At 44.7% G+C, this 19,387-nt stretch overlaps 1 protein-coding gene across 1 annotated transcript in view; it reads left to right on the forward strand.

The window, feature by feature from the left end:
* Window positions 1-19,387, forward strand: part of LOC147728381 (uncharacterized) — a 301,676-nt gene that overhangs the window by 100,708 nt on the left and 181,581 nt on the right. The window lies entirely within an intron of this gene.

A 19,387-nucleotide genomic window follows, 5' to 3' on the forward strand; every position in this document is an offset into this window, starting at 1 on the left:
ACCAAAATGGTAGTAAGTTTAGGATTTTGTCTTAAGTTAGTTCTGTGAATTGGGCCCTGTGTGTTCTCTTTCTTCCATCTCCGTCTACTTTTTTCCCTTTGGCTCTTCATTTTTATTCCGATTCTCCATCAACAATTGTTTTACCAGTGCCCCCTCCACTTTCGTTACTCTTTTATTTCTACCACATCCTCTATCCTTGTACTTATGCCCCTAACTGTACTCTAGTTTACCTACTCCTAGCAATATATTAATACCTCTGCCTCTACCTGTATTCTATTGGCTCTACCCCTACCTACATACCTATAACTCTACAATGGCTTATACCTTTGTGAATCTACAATTGCCTTTACCCTATAGGTTGCTACTGCTACCTATTCCCTTACATGCTCACCACCTTCCTAAGCATCCTTTTGACTAGTACATCTTTCAAACGAGAGCAAATGTGCTTTGTACCTGCAGTCTTTCCAATGCTTTAGTACTTCTACCTGTTTCCTATCTACTCTATGAGCATCCATACACTAGTACTCCATCCTACAGTAACGCCTCTTCCCTTACTTTACCTATACCCCCAGTGCATCTACCACTACATGTATCATAGTACCCCTGTCCCTGCTTATACACTTGTATTTCTACTCCTCTCCATATCCTTGCACCCCTACACCTGCCTTAATGCATCTTATGTCAAAAGTGCATATCCATTTTGTGCAGATTGAAATACAATACTTTGCTGTAGTTAGTTTCTGTGCCAATTACTGCTTTTATTATTACTTTTCGTTTTGAAGTGCCTTTAACATTCTTGTGTATGACTTGCTGCAATGACTGGCTCAGTTTATTTGATAGCCCATGTTAATTTGGAAATGTAAATATACTCCCAAGAATGTTACCTTTAGTTCGAAGTACTTTTAGTGTGCTGTGACATCACTAGCCTGTGTACTGCAGTGACTTCCATATTTTTTCAGACTTCCGTCAGAATTTGGTATGTCACTGCTGGGGCAAAACTAACATGCAACCATTTAGTTTTTCCAATTTACAGGTTGCTCTCAAATGTACCTGAGCTCATATATAATTTTCTGGTGAACGTAAAACAGAGACTGGTTCTTTCCAGCGTAGGTGGCGAATCTCATCTTAGAGCTGGCTACTAGAACAATCAGTGGCATAATTTAAAACACATGAATAGAAATGTTAAAAATAACAATTGGACCTGATGTGCTAAAGCATTTTGTGGGCAACACACGTATGGTTCTCCAAATAGCAGGCTCAAAAAGCTATCTTGCAAGGGACTAAAAGTAACTGCGAGTTGGGCAGCAGCTCATATTGAATTTCAAATAAGATTGGGTGTGAAAGGGGCTTCCACATCCTATTTAAAAGTTGGAATTAAATGTATCAGTTGTTTTTTAACATGAATGCATTTGTAAACAGTTGATTAGTTACCAACAGGCAACATATGGTGGTAACTGATTTTCAAGGGTAAACTTTCCCTCTAAAACAGTTTCGCCTTTGGAAATCATTGTGAGTGGCCTCAAGCAGAGCAGACATTGGCCCAGCATGTTGGACCTGGCCCTCTCTGCAAGGCTACCCTCAAACGTGTGGCTTTCACTTCTCCTATTTTTTGTTGAATTCGTTTGTATTAGCCTTAGGACTCTGTGCTAACCAGTGCTAAAGTGCTTGTGTTCTCTCCTTTAAGCATGGTAAGATTGGCTTACACCTGTTTGCCACATTTAATTTACTTAAAAGTCCATTGTAGAGCGGTATACCATATACCCATGTTCTTTAAATTAAATGCTACTAGTGGGCCTGCTCACTTAAGTAGCCCCTTAACACATGTCCCAGGTCTACCATTGAGGCCTGAATGCAGTTTTAAACTACCAATCCGACTTAGCAATATAACTGTCAAGCCTTAAATCCCCCTTTTTATTGCATTTAAGTCAGACCTAAGGTAGTCCCTAGATATGGCAGGGTGCATTATAATTAAAAGGTTGGACATGTACTTTTAAGTTTTACATATTTTGGTCCTGAAATACTTTAAAAAAATGTATTGGTACATGGCTTACATTATTACATTCAGTAATCATTGTGACCTTTACACATTAAACATTCTGCTTACAGCACTCTATTACAGTGAGAATTGTATATTTTTGAGTATTTGAGTTCATTTATAAGTCTGAATCATTCGTCGCTTTGTGGTTCCCTAACTGTCCTCCAGCGATGCTCCACAGTAGGTATAGTACATATGCCCCCTCCAAAAGTATTCCACTTTCCCCACAGTCGTTCCCATTTTTTGGGGCAACCTCTATGTATGTATACCGCCCTTTCGGCTACCATAGCCATATCCATATCATTGCTCCAGTCTCTTACAGTGGGAGTGTTTCGTGCCTCCCCCCCCAATAGTCTGGCAATGTTACTCTTCGCTATTGTCATTCCAAGTGTTGCCCAGGTTTGTGCTGTGATATTAAGGTCTGTTGCTTCCCATATGTTTAGTAGACTTGCCTAGGCTCTGGTGATACAGGGGCCTCACTTACTCTTGTTATTGTGGACATAACTGCCTCCCAATATGTCGCTATTTCTGGGCATTCCCACAACGTATGATAAAATGTACCTGCTGCTCCACACTGCCGCAGGCAAAGTTGATTGTCGGTCTTTCCTATTTTGCATAGTGTTACCCTAGTGTAATAGATCCTATGGAGCACTTTAAGTTGCACTAGGCTCAGTTTCGAGGAGATTGCTACCTCCATAGGAGATTCTAATGCCTTTTGCTAATCAATCTCGCCTAGCTCTCCCACATCTTTCATTTATACCGAAGAGACTGTGTGGGGTCAGGATGATTGTTAATTATTATGCGATAAGTGAAGGATGGGGCTTTTTTGTCCATTTGTTCTGTCAGGAGTCTGTCTTCTAATGGGGAAGCCTCAGGCAGGGGGGTGTCAGGTGGGATGACAGCCTCTAGTGCATGCTTGATCTGAAGATAGCCAAACGTTTCCTTAGGTGCCATCTCGTATTGGTCTTGGAGATGGGTGACTATAATTACTTTTCCCTTGGCCCACAGATCTCCCACCTGTGATATTCCTATGATGTCCCATTGCCTAAATCCTATTCTATTCCGTAGTTTGCCTAGCTTACCGGTGTCCCAAAGGGCCGTTGCTTGCGTGATCTATTTATTCCTTCCCAACTTTTCGTGTACTATATGCCAAAGATTAATCGTATGTTTTGTCAGTCCGAATAGAGCCATCTTGTGGTTAGTGTTATATAGCGCTTGGTTGAGCCCTTCCGTCCCCAGAACAAGTCTGTCCAGGGGGTAGGCTGGGTCAGTATTAAAAACATGGAGCCATTGATTTATCACGGTCAGTTGGGACGCCCAATAGTACGTTTGTATATTTGGGAGCACAATGCCACCATCATACCAAGTTCTAACTAGTTTGGTCATTGCTATCCGGGCTGGTTTTCCATTCCAAAGTAGTTTGGTCACTTCTGCCTCAATTGCTCGGAAGTAGGATGGGGGGTACTAAGAACAGGGTATTGTGCAGAGTTTAAAGAAATCGGGGAGCGTCATCATTTTGAAAAGCGCTGCTCTTCCTAGCAGTGTTAATGATAAGGATTGCCAATGTTTGGTATCTCTATGTAGTCTCTTTAGGGGTTCATGAAGATTTAGGGTCATGAAGCCCTCCGAATCCGAAGTATTATGAATTCTCAAATATTTAAAATTATCCTCCATTATCTTTACTGGGCATCCTCTAGGTAGCTTTGGTGATGGGCCATCGGTACATATAGTATTGAATTGCTCCTATTCATTGTGTATCTTGAATGCTTTCCATAAGATTCACATATATTCAGGATTCTATGCATTGAAGGGTTGGGACGGCCATATATAAAAGGATGTCATCTGCATATAGGGAAATGCGGTCCTCCCATCCTTCGGTCCAGCGGAGCCCACAAATAACCTGATCCTGCTTAATCCATTCAGCTAATGGTTTCAGCCCGAGTGCGAAAAGGAACAGTGATACTAGACGGCCCTGTCTGGTGCCTCGCCCGAGAGGGAATTCCTTGGCTATATGGCCATTTGCCACTACGTGCGCAAGAGGTTTTGTGTACAGTAATCTTACCCATGAGCAAAACTTAGGCCTGAATCCCAGCCATGCCAGAACTGCAAATAGGAAAGGCCACTCACCTGTATCAAAGGCCATACGGGCGTCCAGAGACAGTATTACTTCCTGTATCGTATATTTACGGCCTAGTACATTGTGTACTCGCCTTAGATTTAGGGCTGTGTTTCTGCCCGGCATGAACCCAGACTGGTCCAGGTGTATTACTTTAGCTAGGTGAGGTGTCAGTCTGTTTGCCAGTGCTTTTGCCAGGATCTTGGCTTCTGCGTTGATTAGGGAGATGGGCCGGTAGGAGGCGCATTCCCGGGCCGGCTTCCCTGGTTTGTGTATAGCCACTACTGTCGCTGTCCGTTGAAATTTTGGGAGCTCCCCCAATTCTAGGCTTGCGTTGTACATTTTCAATAGGCGTGGAGTGATTACGGTTGCACTTCTTTTATATAATTCTATGGGGATGCCGTTTGGCCCTAGGGCTTTTCCTGATTGTATATTCCCCATCGCTATCGTTAGTTCATCGGTGGGGAGTTCTGACTCCAGTATTAGTGTTTCTTCTTCTGTAAGTCTGGGGAGCTGTATGTCTCGGAGGAACGCTTCTGCATCCACCTGCTGTATTGTGGTCGCTGAGGTATACACATTGGTATAGTGAAGCGCCAGTGTGTCTGCTATTGTTCGGGGTTCTGCTACTATTTTGCCCATGGTGCGTTGAAGTTCTGCCACCCAGCAATTTGCCCGCTCACGTTTATCAAGCCATGCCAAAAGTCTACTGGCTTTATCCCCTACTTCATAAATTGCATGGAGCTTGGCTGTCAATCGGGTTTTTGCTTCTTCCCAGAAGTATTCCTTATATTCTTGTTTTTTAAGATGAAGTCGGTGTGTGTTTGTGTCTGAGGGGTCTTGAGATTGTAATGATTCCAGTACGTTCAGTTCCTGCTCAATGTTGACACTGTTCTCACCTTTTCTCTTTTGTGGTGTGTGATTAGTTAGATGGCCTGCCCACTGAGAACGGTCTTGTATACCTCCCACAGAGTGAGGGGCGAAGGGACAGAGGTCTTGTTTTTGCTGAAATAGTGCCATGATTAGACCCTTCCAGGTCTTGTTTTTTTAGATATCCTGGATATGTCGGGAATATACGGCATTGTGCAGACGTGTACCATGTATATTTAACAAATATTGGTGAGTGGTCCGACATTCCCCGTGGTAAGTGTGCCATATCCTCAAACCTCCCCACACAGTCCGCTGGTGTCAGTATTTAATCTATTCTAGAGAGACAGTTATGTGCACCTGAATGATATGTATATGGTCGTGTTTGCAGAAATTGTGAATGCCAGACATCTACTAGGCCTATCGTTTCAAGAAAGTCTGCTAGGGTAGAGTGTGTTCGGTATTGTTGCCGGGGGGGCATTCAGTCTAGGACGTCATTAAGGGTTGCATTAAAGTCGCCTCCCAAGATAAGTTCTCCCTCTGGAAGTCAGAGTAGAAATGCGCTAAGCACGGAGAATGCTACAGAGTGAAGTGCCGGGGTAATAAATACAGTCACGATGTTGATAGATCGTCCCTCCCATTGGAAGATATGGCTGTGAAACGGCCTTGTTCATCTGTGTGCGTGTGTTTGATGATGAGTGGGCATTGTTTCTTTTCAAGATCATGAGCCGGATGTGAATTCGGAATGGGCTATCAGTTTAAAGCCCCATCTTTCGAGGGCCTTACATGATGTTCCAAATAAGTGGGTCTCCTGCATGAGTATCACTGCTGGTGCCTTACGCTTAAGATACTGTAATATTAGTCCTCTCTTTACTTTATCTCTAAGGCCATTCACATTCCCAAAAATCAGTGGTAAGTGCTAAATACGTGTGGGCAAGGAAGCAATGCAATGGGGCTAGGGTCGTGGTTGTATGTGTCATTGGAGTTGTCATGGCGGAATAGAGATTCTGATCTCTGGATAGCGGTCTCTTGCAATTGTAGAAAAGATGTACCATAAACCATAACATAGAACAAAGAAAAAAATAAACTAAAAACTAATAAAGGTGAATATTCGTCCCACCCCCCTCCCTGCCTCCCTGTATGATGGTTTGAGAACTAACCACCTCACCAACATTGCGGAGTGCCTAATGCCCATTAACCGGTACCTTTGTAGGGGGAGACCACCCCAGTACCCTCCCCAGAACATCCCCATGTCTGTTATACATTATCTGTTCAGTTGTCCATGAATCCTCAGGGGTAATTACGATCATTGTGGCTCCTTCCTAGTCACTCATAAGGCCCAGTCTGGAAGTGTTGCCAGGTACTTCAGAGGTTGCTTTGGATATCCCTGAGCATCTGGCTGTTGGTCTTTACTTCCTAGGCCCTTTTTGATGGTTGGATCATTTCACCATTATTGCATAAATAGATATGCCATCTCAACAGGTTGTGTCCGAGACTACTATGCTCTAATGGGAGGTATCCCCCTATCTGGTTAGTCCCTCCTATCAAGGCTCTTGTTTGCGGTCACTTCATCTCATCATTCGAGCTGTGGTGCACCTGATGTTTGTCGTCCATAGTCCTTCCCGGCTCTTCCGTGATTAGGGACTTGGCGCCATCCCTCAAGCCTTCTTGCGCCTCCTCCGGCGTTGTGAAAAACCATACTTTTCTGTTTGCTACCACTCTTAACTTCACGGGGAACATCATTGAGTATTTGAGCTTGGGAGCTCGCAGTTCTTTCTTTACTGCAAGGAAATTGCGCTTTGTTTTGCTAATGTGGCTGTGTAGTCGGAAAAGAAGGAGATTGTACTCTGCTCGTATCTGACCAGTTGGGCAAACTCTGGCAGTCTGTAAAATGAGGTCACGATCTCGGAAGTAAAACATTCGGGCTATTAAAGGCCTAGGGGGCACACCTAACTTAGGCCTACCTCCTGGGAAGTGATGGGCTCTTTCGACTGAGAAATAGTTGGAGAGACCTCGAGGTTGTAAGTGGTTTGTAATTAGGTCTTCTACAAATAGGTCGATTACTGACCCTCCTGTTCCTTCTGGCACACCTACGGTACGAATGTTATTGCGTCGAGAACGGCCTTCATAATCATCCAACTTTGCCGCCATAGCTTTGTTTTTGATTTCTAGGTGTGCCATTTGTGGTTTGAGAGCTACAGTTTCCTCGCAGAGATTTATTGTCATTGTTTCTACGTCTGACACTCTTGCGCTCAGTTTTTGGAAATCCGCACAGATTAACGCAAGTTCAGTGGCGACAGTGTCTATTCTGGACTCTAAGGACGTATGCACCTTATTTAGCGTGACCAGTATGTCTTGCAGTGTGACTTCTTTGTCTTCCATTACAGTGCGCTCTTCTGTGGACACCGCAGTGTGATCCGGTAGTTCCTGGTTTGACTTATTACAAGCGCCTTTGTCCATTTTGGTTTGGTGTGTGACCCGCTGACCCCTTCCTCCCATTGTTTCAGGTGCACAATGAGTTTGTGTGTTGGCGGAAGTATAGGTGGCAGTACTCATCGCTGCCTGCTAGTGCGAAGAGTAGTCCCATGCGGCCTTTTGGGTTTCGTACCTCTAGGGTATTGCACTGTTCTTGCTGAGTGATAACTGGTTTCGTTTAGAGGCTGCATCACTAGGTCATCTTCTTACATTTAGCCTGTGTTGTGGGCAAATTTGCACCCTTCCTCCGCTGTCCAGGTACTGCTTGGAGGTCTGTGGTTTTCTTGAGTATCTTTGTAGTAGGTATTCACTTTTTCCTGACCTTAGTGAGCGGAAGTCCCGGGGGAGCGGGAGATAACTGTTTTTGTTGCCCCAAGCAGTGTGCTCTTGTTCTCCCTTGGTGTAAAGGAGTGTTGCAGCCGGGGCTTTCCCTCACTGAGAGCAAGCTGCAGCGCGTCTGGCAATGGGCCCTCTTTAATCTACACGAAGGCGTGCTGTCTTGGTTTGTCATTGTTAAGCGCTATATAACACCGCAGGGTATTAGGGATTGCCTTTTTGCGCTCTATAGGTCTGCGCTCTCATATACCCTTTTGTGGCCCAGTGCAGTGGGGCCGCATCCGGTCTTAATTCTCTCTATGTGGGAGCCGGTGCGCGGTGTCTCGGGATAGGCTCCGGGAGTTCCCCCAGGTCAGGTCCAAACTTCGCCCGGTCAGGTGCAATGCCGTTCGTTACTTCATCGAGCCGTGCCCTGTCTTTCTATGCCCTCCACGGGTGGAGATAATTGCTTCCATTTTTCAGGCTGTTGAATTACTTGAGGCCCCGTCCTCGGCATGGCATGCAGGCCGCAGTTGTTTCTCGCTGCAGAGCTTTTATTACTGCAAGCAGTTAGATAGAAGACCGTCACCTTCCGACGTCGTCACGCCGCTTTGCAGTTGGATTCGGACGGATAATTGAGGAAATCTGCGGAGGTCCAGAGCCTCTCTAGGCGGCTGCCATTTCCATCAGCTGCCAGCCACGCCCCCCCTGAAATACTTTTAAGTACGTTTTTCACTACTTTGAGGCCTACCTGTCCCATAGGATACCATTGGGTTGCCTCAGTACATTTATTAAGTGCTAGCTTTTGATTGGAGACAGTTCAGAATTTCATGTTTGGTATCTATGAAATTGTAATTAAAACCCTCTTTAATGGTAACGTCAGATTTTAAATTACAATTTTGAAAGTGCCACTTTTAGAAATTTGGCATTTTTTGGCCCTTTACCATTTGGTACCTGCTGCTTCCCCTGAGGCACATGAGTAGGTGTATCTGACCGTTAGACTTTGTGAATTCCTCACAGACAGTCACACAATAAAGGGATTAGGTGTACCTGAATGGGCCATATTCTGGCAGGATTGGATAGGGGGCAGAGCTGGGCACAGCCCCTCTTGCAACTCAATAGGCTAGGCTCTGCCTTCACACAAAGGGCTCTTCGCCTTCACAATGTCTCTGCAGCCAGCTTGGAGCCAAGGCAGGGTAGTCAGGGAGTTTCAAGCACTTCAAAGAGAAACCTCTAGAAACGTATTGAAGCTTGAAAGAAAGCACCAGTTATAATAATGGGGCCCACAGACCCATTCCTCAATTTCACTTTCTGGACCTGCGACAGGACTATCAAAGGACTGCCTGCTGCTGTGGCCTGCTGTGACAAGACGGCTTTGCTGAACCTGGAAGGACTAATGTCCTGCCTGAAGCCTGCCTAAAATCGTTAGAGGCTATCCCTGCTGTTGCGTCCTTAATCTTCATCTGAACCCAGGACTATCAGAGTTGAGTCCGTAATCTTCATCTGAACCCAGGACTATCAGAGTGACTCCAAGGGCTAGTTTGCTGGCCCCTGTTCTGAGAGGCAGGGACATAACAGGCTACCACCATCTTAAAACATTACAGGCTCCCACCATCTTGAACCAGGACCTGGATTCAACTGATGTGAGTTTCTGACCCCCAAGTGGTGTCCCTCAGGTCCTGGACCCTTTGTGTGGCCTCAGTTGAGCTCCCTTGAAGCTTTTGAGCTCTTCACGAACTGACTCATTTACACCAAGACCTCGCTTCCAGCGCCACCCGCCAACATGAAGTTCAGCAGCTGACTCGTTGTGTTACAGTATCAACCACTTGCAGTGGCTGCCAATGTGAAGCTCTAGCAATGAACTTCTGTGTTGCCCGACAGGATCTTTGCACAAGAGCGATGACTGTCTGCAATGTGCTTCCTGTGCGTTGCGGCCATTATACCATGAACAAAACTCTTTGCACTGTACTGTGATGGTAACTCTTTTAACGGAATTAGCCTGGTCCCTGTAGCTGAACTACGCTCCATTGTTGTCTGCCTGAAATGTGACTTTCACCTGGTCTCACTCTACCTGATAGCTGCGAGTTATGCATTGTGCTTTTTAGTGCTATTTTCACAAAAATCTTCAAACATTCATAACTCCAGTTCTACTACATAGATTGTTGTCAATGTGGTGTCAAATGGCTTAATGACATTAACTCAATTTTACTAAATAGGTGTAGGTTTTTTCTTGCGTTGTGTGTTTACAATGTGGCTGTTTGAGTGCTGCATAAATACTTTACACATTGCCTCTAAGTTAAGCCTGACTGCTTTTAGTGCTAATCTACCCAGGGTTTAGCACAGGTAATTTGAGTGATTTTTTGTGGTTCACCCTGCCAGGGATTGTGGCTGTTGCTTGGCCCGGGCTCACACCCCAGTGAACCAGCAACCCAGTTTCTCCCACAGCACCTGTCTTTTTGTGGCACATGGGTGGCTTTCACAAAACAGGTTGACCTCCATGAAATTCTAATTTGAGGATGGAGATTTGCCGTCTCTACAGGACTCTATCTCTGTTATGTGAGTTTGTAGAGCATGGCTAATCACCAGTGAGTGTATTCAGGCACTGGGCAGAGCAGGCCTAAGGGGGAGGAGGAGATCATGTCTGTTTTATCTGGAAGAGCCATGTCTTGAGATTCTTTCGGAAGTCTATGAGGAAGGTGGAGGTTCTGAGGTGTTTTGGGAGAACTTTCCAGGTCTTGGCTGAGAGGTATGAGAAGGAGCGTTCTCCTCTTATGGCCTTCTAGATGCGACGGAAGTGTGTTCCTGCTTGGGATGCAGATCGAAGGTGTCTGGTGAGTTGGTAGTAATTGAGGTGGCCATTGAGATAAGCTGGACCAGTGTTGTGGTGAACTTTGTAGGTGTGGGTGAGTAACTTGAAGTTACATCTTTCCTGGATTGGAAGCCTGTAGAAATTGTTGAGGTGTGGAGAGATGTGGTTATTTTGTAGGATGCTCAGGATAAGTCTGGCGGCAGCGTTCTGGGTGGTTTGGAGTCTGTGTAGGACATGGGCTGGGATTCTGATGTAGAAGGAGTTTCTGTAATCAAATCTACTTGTGATGAGAGCTTGGTTGACCGTTCATCTGGTGTTCAGTTGGATCCAAGTGGAAATCTTGTGTAGTTCACAGGATATGGAAGCATGATGAGGGACAGGATTGATCTGTCCACTCATTGAGAGGCCCTGGCATGGTCCGCAGGGGTAGGTGAGGGCCAAGTTTGGAGAGACACCAAGAGTTATCTCAGGGGGAGTGGTTGCTGCCAAAGATTGGGTCTTTGGTTTTGTCTATGTTGAGTTGTTTTTCATCCAAGCAGTGACATTTCACATGCAGTTGGCATAAGTTGTTTTTTTTCGGTGCGGATTGAGTCAGTAAGAGAGAGGATGAACTGTGTGTCGTCAGCGCAGGATACTTTATAGATGCTTGTAGGCAAGCGGCGTCATGTAAACATCAAAGAGTGTTGGACTAAGCAACGATCCTTGAGGGACTCCGCAGATTAGTTACTTGGGTTCTGAGGTGTAGGGTGAAATCTAACTTGTTGATTTTTGTCCATGAGGAAAGAGTACATCTCCTTGAGGACCAGTCTGCCGATAACCAGGTGCTGAAGCTTTCTGATGACTGACTTGTGGGAGACCTTATCGAAAGCTGCAGAGAGGTTGAGGAGGATGAGTGTGGCTGTTTCTCTTCAGTCGAGGATGCTTCTGATGTCATCGGTGGCCGCAATAAGAGCTATCTCTGTGCTGTGGTGTGTGTGAAAACATGATTGAGAGCTGTCTAGGAGATGATGGATTTCTAGGTGGGCTACCAGTTTGGGTATTGATGACTTTCTCAATGACTTTAGCTGGGAAAGGTAGGAGTGAGATAAGTCTGTAGCTTCTGAGGCTGTTGAGGTCTGCTGTTGTTTCTTCAATAGGGTGTTGACTTCTGCATGTGTCCAGAAAGATGGGAAGGTGGAGGAGGTTATGGAGATGTTGATGATAGTGGTGAGTGTGGGGTAGATGTTGGTTCTTCCAAGGTTGTAAATGAAGTGAGGGCATAGGTCTGAGTGGTCTACTCAGTGGATGATATTTTTTAGGGCAGTGGTTTCTTTGTTCGAGAGGAGCTTTCAGTTGCTTAGCTGCTGTTTAGTGATGAAGCAGGTGTCTGGCTGGTCAGGAGAGTTTGTATTGGTATGCATTGGGTCGAATATATTGTAGATCTTGGCAATCTTCTGTTAAAGAAAGTTTGAGGGGTCATTGCAAAGTGGTTGGGATAGGATGATGTCATTGTTGGCAACTGCGGGATTGGAGAACTCCTTGACGATGGTGAAGATTTGTTTGCCGTTGTTGCAGTTGGCTTTGAGTCTGAGAGTTAGGGCCCTTTTCTTTGTGTCTTGTAGTTGTTGGTGGTAGAGGTTGATGGTGGCTTTGTATGTGGATCTTGCAATTTTGTTCTTGTTGAGTCTCTCAAATCTCTCAAGTTGTTTACAGTGACACTTGGACTCCCTGAAGTCCTCTGGGTATCAGCTGGTTCGGGTGTTGTTGCAAGGGGATCTCTAATCCTCCTTAAAGTTCAGGCGGGTTACCAGCTGCACAGCAAAACACGGAGTAGCTTTTAAGAAGCTGCTCTGTATTTTACTTGAATGCACTACCCTCCAGGGCAGGACGAGTTTGGGGCTGCCCTGGGGGCAGCCCAGTCATTCTAATACGGTGCATTCTCCTTGTTTGCACCTGGCGCACCTTTTGAAAAGTGTAACGTGGCACAACAAGGTAAGTGCGTCGTATCTGTAAGATGGCCCCTGCAGTACTTCTTCAGCCAATCTATGAGACTGCATTCGAACTTGGCAATGCAGTATGGGGCAACTGGTGAAAACAGCATTTCATAGATTTCTGGTAACTATGATCTTGCATCTGTTTCCAAGTTCTGTATTCTCCACTTGTGAATTATCTCTACAGAGATTATTTCACATAATTGTTACATGCTTGCCTTTTACATGTGTAGTGGCAGCCTCTAGTCGGGTATTTTTACTTGTTTCCCAAGTTAGTTGGTTTTTTCCAATGATCTGGATGTCATGTTTTCAAGGCACATATTTTTTCAGGAAAGATCATTCTTTATTTTATTTAAAGTGTGTGCTTTTTGCGCGTATAGACCTATAGTGCTGTGCATTTAGTGTGTTTGAGCTTGCTTGGAGTTTCAGTAGCATCAGAGGTTTTGTCAGTATACAGAGATTGTGAGAGTGTTGCCATCCCACTCACGCAGTAGGAGTCTGTTCGGTATGAGGTTTATATTTTCTGTTGTTGTGTTTTTGCAGCCACAATGTTCTTGTGGTATGCAGTGCTCTCATGTTTCTCTTGTCTATACATGTCTAACTAATCCAGGCCAGGTTTTGTCTTTGTATTCTAGTACTTACACTCCCGAATACAATACATACTAAACAGGACTACATGTCCCAGAAGGTAGAACAAAAACTAAGCAGGATTAGTTAGAAGTACTTCAGTCTGGGAATCTTGATGATTCAGAGTGTGACTGTGAATGTCTCAGGGATATTAGTTTCAAGTTAGAGTAGGCAGTGATGGTCCAGTTTGTCATGTTGTGATCACAAAGCAAATGGCGATCTGAGTGAGGATTCTTTCCTGGATGTGGTCTTTGCAATTCTGGCGAGGTCTGATCTTTGGATTTGGGATTATCTCCCAAATTAGCTGGTACATATAGAAAAAATACAGTTTTTTATATTTACTCCAAGATATACTACATTTATCAGTCAATAAAAAGATTTCGGCAATGGCTCATTCATTTTCGGATTTTATTAATGCAGAGTCAAGCTGTGGAGGCAAAAACAGCAGGAAACACATCTACTGCAGAGAACAAATGAAACTTTCCTCAGCATTGTTCAAATTCTGCATGATTTCTAGGTCAGAGCATTGTCTCTATTCCAAAAGGACTCCACTGTGATTAAAGGTTCTATATGGCTAGAGGTAAATAACCACACTATAAATTGTGCCCAGTTTGAAGGTCAACATTGAGCTGCAATTGAATTATGAACATGAAGCACCTTAAGGTAAGGCAAGCAATATTAGTACAGTGAGGAGTGAAACCAAGAAAAATATACCACCACTTTGCAGTTCAGGTAAAGGATTAGGCATTCAATTTGTACATTCTCATTAAACACATTTTCTCTGCCGACATTTAATATTATTTTTCACTATAAAGATATAGTAAAATAAAATGTGTTTGTATGTATAAATCACTTTAGGAAAACATGTTTAGCTGTTCAATTTGAGTCGAGTGTTTCCTATAATATCAGGTGGGCCGGATATAAATGTAGATTTTTATCAAAACAGACATGCACCATAAATTCCCTCTATTGGGCTTGGCCCTTTTTTCAGGGTCATCCTAGAACTTTTTGCCTTACTCCTCTATTTTTTATGACCTGTTGTTGCTGGTTTTAGGACTCTGGGCACTTTACTACTGCTGTTCAGTGCTAAAGTGCAAGTAATCTCTCTTGTAAACATGGTAAGATTGGTCTACACCTGTTTGGCATATTTAATTTACCTGTAAGTCCCTTTTACAGTGGTATCCCATATACTCAGGGCCTGTAAATTAAATGCTACTAGTGGGCTTGCAGTGCTGCTTGTGCCACCCACGGAAATAGCCTTTCAAACCTGTCTCAGGCCTCTGCCACTGCAGGACCTGCGCGCACAGTTTACTGCTGCAGTGACGTGGCATGTAATGAGGTTGCCACGTCTGCAACTCCCCTTTTACTACATATAAGTCACCTCTAAGGTAGGCCCTAGCTAGCCCTATGTGCAGGATGCTGTGTAGGTAAAAGGTAGCCTATTTGGTTTTCTCACTGCTGTGAGGCTGCACTCTCATAGGTTTGCATTGAGGATTCCCTGATATGTGCTTCAGTGGTAATTTCTGACATGAGACAGGTAGCATGACCATGTTTGGTATGTTTGGCATAGTAGTGACAAAACCTACTTATTGGTGAAAGCAGTTTTGTCATTACTATTTTCGAAATGCCACTAGTTGAAGTGGCTATTTCTGTGTGCTATGTGTCTTTGTGCCCTGCCTGGATGTGTATTCACCATCTGGTTTAGACTGACAGGAGAGAGGGGATGTGCAATTTACTCTAGACAGTCACAAGGGGGGTTGAGGTGTGTCCTGCCATTCCTGGGTGCCTCAGCGCTAGGCTGAATAGACCTTGGCTGAATTAAGAGTAGCAGGAGTAGTTCGCCTTGCACCTGAATAGGCCTGGTCTGCATTTGGAGTGATGGGAGAAGTTGCACCTGAATAATAGGGCTGTGCCTGCCTTCTGCAGTGCTGTCTTAATCCCCCTATGGTGTGTTTGGGGCCAGGGCTTTACATTTGAATGGGGGTGTTGTGCACTTCCAATATGTGTTTGAAGTGCCTCCTGAACAAAGAATTTTGCACTATAAATACAGGGGCTGTAACCCCATGAAGAGGAGAAGAAACTGCGTGGACTTGTGCCCAGCTGCTGCTGGCTCTACAGACTGCACCTTGCCAGAGGATTGCCGGGAGGAATCGCCATTGGACTTTACTGCTTGGAGTACTGTCCTGCTGCCTGCTGGGCTGAGAGAAGGACTGCAACTCCACCTATAGACGCTCTTGTGATGGCCTGCCTGATACTAGGGTTGGTGCTGCTAGTGTTCTCCCAGGAGGCCCAGCACAGTTGGAGTGCTGGTGGCGTCCCCTGGTCCCCGCAACTCGATCACATGGTGAGCGCTTTTGGCGGACCTGCAAGAAGCACTTGTAGTGTGCGGTATTGCTTTCTTTCGTGCTTGAGGAACTGCACGTGGTGAGTGCTGTAATTGCTAAACAACGGGGTGAGAGCTATAAATCCCAGTCCTAGTACTGGCTCACCCGAGTGTGTGCAGGGTAGCACCTTCCAACCCTGGCCGAAGGAAACCAATTGAAGCAGGAGGGGATCCTCTACACAGGGAAGATCAAGGCCGAAGTAGGTTCCTTCATTTATCACTGCTGCTGCCCCACGACCGCCCAGAACCAGAGAAGTTGTGGCTAGTTGCAGCCCAGCAGGACACCATGATGAGCCACAAGCGGCATGGACACTCTCCAGGTGACCAAGAAGCAGCCGGAAAACAGGCAGAAGTTCCGGGCCGCAGGGTCGAGCCTGGGTGTGAGCTTGGCCAGCCTGGATAGCTTTACTGAGAGCCTCTGCTGCTACCCTGCTGTGGTCCGGGCCAGCGAGGACTGCCGCGCCCACTCTCCACAACTGCCAGCCACCAAGGAGAGAGGAAGGAATCCTCGTGGCTACAGTGTACCACAGTCAATGAAGGTCCCAGGAGCTTTTGGGGTCTCATGGTGATGGGCAGGTGGGTGGGTTCCCACACCCGCGGGGGAAGATATTGCATATCTATGACATTCCGGTATTAATGCATCTTCCCTGGGATTACGGAGGCAACCGGTAAGAAACGGTCAGGGGCATGGTCAAGCCCCCGCGAGCCCGAGTGTGCCCGGCTCCAAGGCTCACAGGGAGTCGCTGACCACACTTTGGGCTCTCTCTGATCGAGGGAGTGTGCATTTGCCTACTGTGGCTAACCTACACGGAAATTAAGGATAACCCATTTGCTAGTGACCGGGGCAGCCTGTGTTGGGCTCAAGGATGGGGTGAGACTTCGACAGGGGCCCGATCCCTGGGTGCAATGGAGTACCCAGAAATTACTGCATTCCCTGGTGTAGGAGGGCAGGTGGCCCAGGAACCTACATGTGAGAAACAAGGTTACCGTGTAATCTAACGTAGACGCGCCAGTGCCGGTCTAATTGTTGTGGTAACCCATCATAATAGTAATGCTGAGGATTTCTATGTGTCATGACTCACTCCATTTGCCTCATATTCGTGCCCTGATATTATAATGTGATGTTGTTGCTCATATCTTGCAATGGTTAGGAAGGGGTACCTATGTGTTCTGTGATGGTGTTTATACGTAATGTTTTTATGCTGTTTTGTAACGGGTGCGCCGTATGAGCACTGCTATGACAAATTACCCTATGGCAAAGGGAGTTATGATCTATGTGATGTCAGGACAAGTGCCGAGTGGCGCTGTGGCGCTGTGATTTATGTGATTGTGGTCTAATGTGTTTTTATGAATAATACAAAGGATATTTTTATATAACCTTGTGTGGAGTCTCTTTGTGGTGTGCCGAGTGTGTCACTGGTGTGAGAGTGTGTTGCTCAAATGCTTTACACATTGCCTCTGGGTTAAGCCTGACTGTTCTGCCAATCTACCATGAATGAATGAACAAAGTCTTATAAAGCGCAACTTAGCCCAAGGGCATCAAGGCGCTAACGTGAGTCATCCAACACACAGTCAGAAGGGTCAGCTTTACAAGTACGCCTCAGAGAAAAACCAGGTTTTTAAGGCTTAATGGAACAGAGAGAGAGAGGGTTGCCCTATAAGCTCAGGGGGGAGAGAGTTCCACAATCTGGGTGCCACAATGGAAAACGCTCTTCCGCCCCATTTTGCCCCTACAAACCTGGGGGGTGAGCAGGGTTTATCTTCGGTGTGTAACTCCCTTACCCTCACAAGAGTGGTGTGTTCTGCCTGGCTTAGGTGCACACCCTAGCCAACCAGAAACCTCCTTTCTAACACCTTCCTAGGATTTTAGTCAACCCAATTATGTTCCTTGAAAGTCAGGTTGTCATTCAATTATTTTCACATTGTCAACCTTTGTGAACTGGCTTTAATATTTTCTAGGAATATTTCTCAGGTATTTTAATCGTTTTCATTCACTCCTTATGAGAACAATTTTACCCACTGCTTAATTTGAAAATGAATGAGTGCCGGTGCCCAAAGCTCTGTTGAGAAGCCATCAGCCAATGCAATTGCCGAATATGTTGGATGGCTAAAAGTTTTGAATCCCCCTTATACCTCTTTAATCCAGTACCAGACTGGTCTCTTTATCTCATTCTTTCAGGTTCCTGCTTTCTCCCTTTGTGACAGTTTTGCCATCTTTCTCTTCCTCCATCTTTTCAGTCTGTGTGTTTTCTCCTCTCTTGTCCTCCGTGCATTTCTGATGCAGAAAAATGCTGCTGTTCTTCAAAAATTAGTGCCAGTGGTACAGACCAGCAATCACCAACTCAAATTAAGGCCTGGAGTTTCAATGATCTACTTCACAATCCAAAAGAGCCCTCTTCAAATATTCATCAATCATTAAAAATGAATGTACCCGCCCAAATGCTCATATTAATTATTTTGTGACTGGCTACAAATAAAATTCAGATACTGGCTTGATAGTGGCTTGCTAAACATTGAAGAATTCATTCAGGTTTCTGCTACTTTTATAATAAAAAATATGCAACTTCGTATGCTTTACTAAGGATTAACAAACACATTAACCCCTGGTAGGCAGATCAATTTCATCGGTTCTAGATAATGTTATGAAGCACGGAGTAAGAATTTGGGAGACCTAGGGTCAGATGTACATAGATTTGTGTTTGTGATTACCAAAAAGCAATTTTTTTGTGATTCGCTATTACGTAATCACAATCACTGATGAACTAGAGTGCTTTTTACCCTGTTTTCGATTTCAGGTGGGTTGCAAATAACTCTACCTCATTAATATTCATGAGGTTGGTCGCAAGTTTCTCCTTTTTCTTGTATGTGTCCTCCAGTGGACTTTTCATTACCATGAATACTGGAATCAAATTTAGGGGGACATTGTATATAGTATCTATTGGTATGCCTTGTTTATGGCTTTTAGTTCTATATATCCTAATGCTCATCTGTCAAGAGATTTTTTAGGAGATATTATATTTTTCTATCATGGTAATGAAAAGTCCACTAGAGGGCATATACAAGAAAAAGGAGCGTCCACCAAGAAAACAACTGTATTTCAAGTTCTTTATATACCACACATGGTGAACTACAGTGAGCTTCACAGCCCACTAGAGGGCACATAAAAATGCAGTGATGTTTCAAAATTATGGTAATGTGGAACAAACAAAGTACTTTAACCACAATGAACCTTACTGGCAATGCAAGAACATTACTGTATTTCAAACTTTTGATATCACACAGTGTGAACTGCAATAGAAATCAAAGCCCACTAGAGGCTGCAGACACACTGAATAAACGAAGAACTTCATTAACCAGCATGCACCTTGCTGGCAAGCCTGAACATTGTATTCAGAATTGGAAAACTAAATTGTTAAATTGCATGCCAACATTAAAACACAGTATGTAATATAACACAATTATTAGGACACAATCCAGCTTTATTTTATTCACATATATTGTTACTTTTAAAGCAAGTCGTGCGGTCGCTGATTAGCAGTAAATGAACGCCTAATTGAATATGAGCATTATAAAAAGTGATGCAGGACTTGGCAGTTGTAACCCGTGAGCAAGGTCTGGTTAGACCGAAACGCATCTGGTGCATTTTTCCACTTCCTAAAGTTTTGTTTCCTGTGAATATACAGAATATTTCAACACTCATGGAGTAAGGTCATTTGCTCTTTTCGAAAGGGAACAGTGTGGAGATGTAGTTCTCTCACGTGCTACAAAATATGTTATATTGGACATTGTGGGG

This window comes from Lissotriton vulgaris, chromosome 3_1 (assembly GCF_964263255.1).
Source record: "Lissotriton vulgaris chromosome 3_1, aLisVul1.2, whole genome shotgun sequence".
Classification (NCBI taxonomy): Eukaryota; Metazoa; Chordata; class Amphibia; order Caudata; family Salamandridae; genus Lissotriton; species Lissotriton vulgaris.